Source organism: Anarhichas minor, unplaced genomic scaffold (assembly GCF_050575085.1).
Source record: "Anarhichas minor isolate MPS153535 unplaced genomic scaffold, ASM5057508v1 ptg000136l, whole genome shotgun sequence".
NCBI classification, from domain to species: Eukaryota; Metazoa; Chordata; class Actinopteri; order Perciformes; family Anarhichadidae; genus Anarhichas; species Anarhichas minor.
Window position 1 is genome coordinate 18,635,112 of NW_027466582.1, and position 6,086 is coordinate 18,641,197.

The following is a 6,086-nucleotide window of genomic DNA, read 5'->3' on the forward strand; positions in this document are numbered from 1 at the left end:
GCATTAGTGTGGATCAGTGTAAACATAGCAAAAGATATGCGTTCAGACACGACTCCAAAGGACTGCTAATGTTGCTCTGTGTCTGCTGGATGTTCACCATATCAACTTTATCAGGTCAACTTTATTGGCCAAAAAAAGTAAATCCAAAATCAATTCATGCAGGTTTAATGTATTCGTCCCTTTTTATTAGCTGTCACTTGTTATTAACAGGCTTCCTGTGGGGATCAATACAGTCCTAAATTGGACAGAAATGGAGTAGCATTCTGGTGTCTGGTTACATGGAATTTACTGTGTTAGCATAATTAACTGAAAAGTGCATTTTTAGCTCTTAAATTTTGAATTATTGACAATGTGTTGAGATGCTCCCACAGCAGAGAAAGTTTCACAGCTTTCCATTTGGCTCTGTTTTATACTGCAGTATCGTCTGCACCCTCCCCCAAACTGTCTCCCTCGGTCCTTCGCCTCAGTCTCTCCTTCTCTTTCACTCTCTCTCATTCACACACACACACACACACACACACACACGAACACACACACACACACACACACACACACACACACACACACACTGCCTGTTGATTAAGGCCTCCTCAGTGGCCAATCGCTCAGCAGTAGTTGGATTCCTGAGTAAGAAGGACATTTTAATCAAACTTCAACCAGGAAACACAGTCATAAAATATGGATGTTATACTGTATATAAGGCATTGTCAGCAGGGCTTTCTGATGAGCTTATAAATAATACAGATGGATGCTCCGTAGAAGACGGGAACAGGCAGAGCGGACAGCTTTCAGAAATCCTCCTGCAGCTCACACATCAACACATGGCTAGTGGCAACTTGTATCTTTCAGGATAAGTAGTAATTCTAATAATCATATTTAAATCTCCTGAGACTTTTCAGAACAGCATCCATTTTATTTTGATAGGAAGTTTTCAGAATTTGTTCTTTAAAAAAAAGACAAAACACTGATGTACTTATTTTGTATGTGTTTTTGTCACTTGTGGTTATGTTTCTCAGTAGCATTATTCCCCTTTAAGCTCTGCACATCACATTTATCATTCCCTGTGTATTCTCTCACTGCATGGTAACGATGCTGCGTCCATACTTGCAGTTCGCTAAAGCCGGAAAAGCGAAATATGCAAAGACAAAAACAATTAACCCAAACCCCGAACGTCCCTGAATATCCATATGTTCCCGATGTTATCGTGTATGCCTGTGAAGATGGAAATATGCTGCAAGGTGAGGCGCAGTGGGTGAGGGTTTGTTCCCCGACAGCCTGTGGAGGATAACAAAGAGTTAAAGTGAGCAACAGAGGAGAGTGAGGCGACTAGAAAGGACGTTCTGCATGGGGGGGGGGGGGGGGGGGGGGGGGGTTATGGCAGCTCAAGAGAAAGGAATGGACGTTTTTCAAGTCAGACACAACAGAAGGATAGGTGAGATGCAGAGTGGTGAAGGGGTGTTTTCTGAAAAATATGCCCGTCATCGCTGCGGCGGGAAATATCAAGCAGTGGTGACGGGGAGGGGATACTGATTTCCTAAATGTAGGAGGGGTGGGAGGTGGTAGTGGGTTGTTGTTGGGGCGGCGGCATGAGGAGCGAACGCAGCAGTGAGAGGAGAACAAAAAAAGAGGGGTGTTTTCCCAAAGCAGGGCAGCCACTGCAGAGCCTGAAGTTGAGATTTGTTATACCGCTGCTGCACCACTGAATCGATGAGGAGAGGAGGGGAGAGGAAAGGAGAAAGGGGAGGCCGGTCGGGGTTGCTTCACTGCAGTGGAAGCTTTTTGTCCTCCCCCTCTTGCCTCACCTTGATAGACCCCATCTCTCTCTTTCTCCCTCTTCTCTGCTGTCCTTCTCACTGGAGTCTCATTTATCCATCTTTGCTTGGCTCTCTGTCTCTTTCTGTCCTTATCCTCATTTTCCTCCAGGCAGGACTCTGCTTCCTGATACCTGGCGCCTCGCTGTCCAAAACTAATCCGGCAAAACCCTCTGGGGAAGTTGTGTCTGGCTGTGCGCAGACGTCACAAGCTAGCCAAGGCCTATACTCTTCCTGATTAGCCACATCAGCATCTGCCAGTTGGTAACCTAGCGCAATTGCACAAAACTTCTACTTGAGTTTATCTGCGAGGCAATGGTAGGGGGTGGTAGTCTTCAGGATGCACTGCTCCAATCTGTTGGATCACCTATACTAACCTAATATACAGGGTGTCGGGCCGATGTGACGTCAAATTTCAGCTAATGCCCCAAAAGGACCAAAGGAGGAAGTCAGGTGACCTTGATATTACACCACTTCCTGCAGGTGCTTCAAATTGCAGTGGTAGGGGAGAGAAGTTTGGAAAGTGACATACACAGTTAGCTAACGTTGGCTAATGCTAGCTAAGAGTCACACAGCTACAATGCAGCTTTTAAGAACAAGATTTCAACATTTCGTACGTTTCTTTAAAAGGAGATTGTTTTAACACATTACATGTGTTAAAACAATCACATGTAATGTTATTACATGTGATTGTTGATTAGTTGACATTGACGTTATGTTAATGTAAACTAACATAAGTTAGTTATGTTAGTTGACATTGACGTTACGTCTAATTAACCGAAGTGTAATAACGACGGCGGGGAACGAGATTTCCTAAAGTCTTGTCCTCACCTTGAGGTTGCCAGGCAACCAAATGAGACACAGTTGCAGTCTCTCTTTACCTTACACACTGAAGTCATCTCCTCAGAAAGAGGTTTATCGATTTCAAATTTGGGGAAAAGGGAAGCTTAGTTTTGGATCCCAAAATATTCGAGAAGGAAAAATTCACATGTGTGCATTCCTTACCTTCAGAGCTAATAGTCCCAGACCAGGATTGCAGCAGGTCACATCCCATGTGGGCCCTTATTCACAGTCCCTCTGATGATGAATAATCACTGCTTTCCCATTGATGAGTCATGAAGAACGACACATCTGTTAGAGCCGTGAATCAAAACTGTGCTAATACTTGTTTAAACACATCACAGAGTCACATTATGTTCCTGTCTTTCTTTTGATGCACGAGTTTCCAATGTATTTCATATTTTAATGTGTGTTTGATGTGTGTCTGTGTGTGTACAGCGTGAATAGTGTGAATGTATAGTTCATACAAATACTATTTATCCACTTGGTTAACAGAAGACTTACAGGCTGCGGTTTGTGTCCGGTACTTAAACTCTGTGTGTGTGTGTGTGTGTGCGTGTGTGTGTGTGTTTCAGCGTGTTTCAGCGTGCGTGGTTTGAACCACAGAGAGAGGGGGAGAGAGACACAGACAGTAAACTAGGACGAGAGAGAGAGAGAGAGAGAGAGGGAGGGAGGGAGGCTGATAGAAGGGAGCAGGAAACCAGACCAAACATGGGCACAGGTGACGCACAGAGGATACCCAGTTTCCATAGCAACAGGCAGGTGCAAGACACTGGGAGCTCATCTCGCTTTCGATCTGCTGAGGTGAAACATTTGCATTCCCAATACACCCACACACACACACACATGCAAACATAAACACACACACACACACTTACACAAGAACAGAGCTATGTGCGTAATCTTAAGAGAATACACACACCCATACACAGATACGTGTTAACAACCACACTGAGGAATAGTACATGGTGAGAAGCATGCTGAGCACATTACAAAAGCAGAGCATGTGTCATGATCGACACATATATGTGAACATGGTGCCAGTAAGATGTGATTGGCCGACCAGGACCCCGACCTTACTGACCCCACACACACACACACACACGCACTGGGAAACGCCTGACACATCGGAGATACAGGGGGATGGGCGGAGGATGAAAGGGAGTTGAGAAGAAGAGGAGAAGAATGAGCCAGGAGAGTGAGATTAAAGGGGGAGTGGAGCTCGGGGAAAGGAGTGTTGATCCGTACCCCGGGGGTGAGATACATGATGAAGAGGAGGAGAGCAGGTGGAGGAGGAGGGTGATTGCATGGCTCCTTTAAAGAAAGTGAAAAAACCTAATTAACAGTGTACGTCCATGCTAGCAGCTCTGTGCGCCTCTATTTAGGCACAGCATTGCTTCGAGCTAAATGCTAACATCATACCGCTAATATGCTCACAATGACAATGCAAGCACACTTATGTTAGCAGGTATAGTGTTTACCATGTTCACCAGCTTATTGAGAGTGTTAGCATGCTAACAATAACTAATTAGAACCAAAACAACCAAACTGCTGAGGCTGATGGGAATGTTTCTCTGCAGGCAGCTGGTTATAAACAATGTTGGTCAAGTCACTCAGGAAGTAGTAGAAGTAGTAGTTAATGACTTTTTACTTATTTCTCCTTTAAAAAGTAATACTATTACTTTACCTAAAACTTTGTATCAGAGGCAGTTAGTTACGTTACTCGTTCACAAAAGTTCCATAGTGGTGGAGCGACCATCCCTAGAGCTGCTGGAAACAAATAGATACAGAAGGGGAAGGACAGAGATGGTATTTATTGCGAGAAAGCATGAAGCCATTTATTTCTACCGCAGTGCAATGTTCTCTAGTTACCATGACAAAGACAGACACGTCTTCATTAGCCTGCCTTGATACAGAGCTCGTTGCATTTCTCTGCTCACTTTGCATTTCAACTCTAGTCATGCAGCAGGGCAACCGCAGCTGGTCAAACATTCACACACACACATACCTCAGCTGGTCAAACATTCACACACACACATTTCTATGCAATTTTACATAATGCACATATGGGAGATTGAGAGTACGCACATTTTGAGTTCAGTCGGCAGTAATGTGCCACTTCCTGTGAGCTAGCCAGGAGGGACGTTAGATTCTGGGCCAGTGCACGCTCGCGACTTCTCCTCTGTACGTTTCCTTTTTCTCCCCGGTTCTCTCTCTGCATTACCTTGGCTTGTGGTACTTTACGTGCCACATAAAGTGTGTGTGTGTATGTGTGTGTCATGTGCGTTTGTGTGTTTTTATCATATTAGAGCAGGATACTTAATAACTTACATAACCTAATGTTGCATCATATGCTGCTCTGTTTTTTCTGCTTTGTCTGACCGCTTCTCCACCGCTCCACCCTGCTCTAGTTTAGTCTCTTCTGCTCTTTGCTCTTTTTTTATTGTTCACAAAAACGACAGTCGAGCAAAAACAGACAAAGAGAAAAGAAGAGATGAATGAAAGGGAAATCAAGACATAGCGAAGAAAGTACATAAGGAAACCAGAAGGACAACATCAGAAAAGACAAGGAGAAAGGAGGCCATTGAGGTGGAGAGCTGCGGGTCGTGGTGGATCGATTCTCCCTCTGACAACCATCCTCACCATCGGATACAAGACCTTCAGTTCCACACTCATCAATGTCGCCACTCTCTCCCGATCTATCAATAGCTTAATTATCAGATGCTATAGCGCTCTCCCCAGTGGGCTGGATGAGACTGAAAGCTATTCTTCTGATGTGCGTTCACAGTTCAGCGCCTCTGTAAGGACAAAACAAGTCAACAGGCCTGCAGAGATCAAACACACGCTCCTCACAGATCATCTGTTAGTTATAGTAAAAGCCATTTTTGCGCTAATACACGGCAATAATCAGGGATGCAAATTTTACTCATGTATTGTACTTAAATATACTTGTATTTCGTTGTATTTCAATGTTATGCTACTTTAAGCTTGTACTCCACTACATTTCAAAGGTGGCTACAGTAGTTTATTCATACATTGACACAAAATGAAAGTTCCATGTTGTAACTTTAGCTACTTTGTATTTTGCTGGCTACAGTAGTTTATTTTATTTATTATTTCATAGGCCAATCAAGTAACTAAATCTGTTAAATATATGTAGTGGAGTATGTGGTACAATATTTCCTACTGAAATGGAGTAACTTATAAAGAAACATAAAATAGAAGTACTTAATTTAAGTAAAAGTACCTCAAACTTGTACTTTAGTGCAGTACTTGAGTAAATCGTCTTTAGTTTCCTGAGAAGAAAAGAAGGTAAGATACATTTAAACGCACTAATTTATGCATGTATGATTAAGCCCTGATGAATACACACAATACAATACAATTGGACACAGCAGCAGAATCATACGAGATGCAGTGTCGTGACGAGCTCTC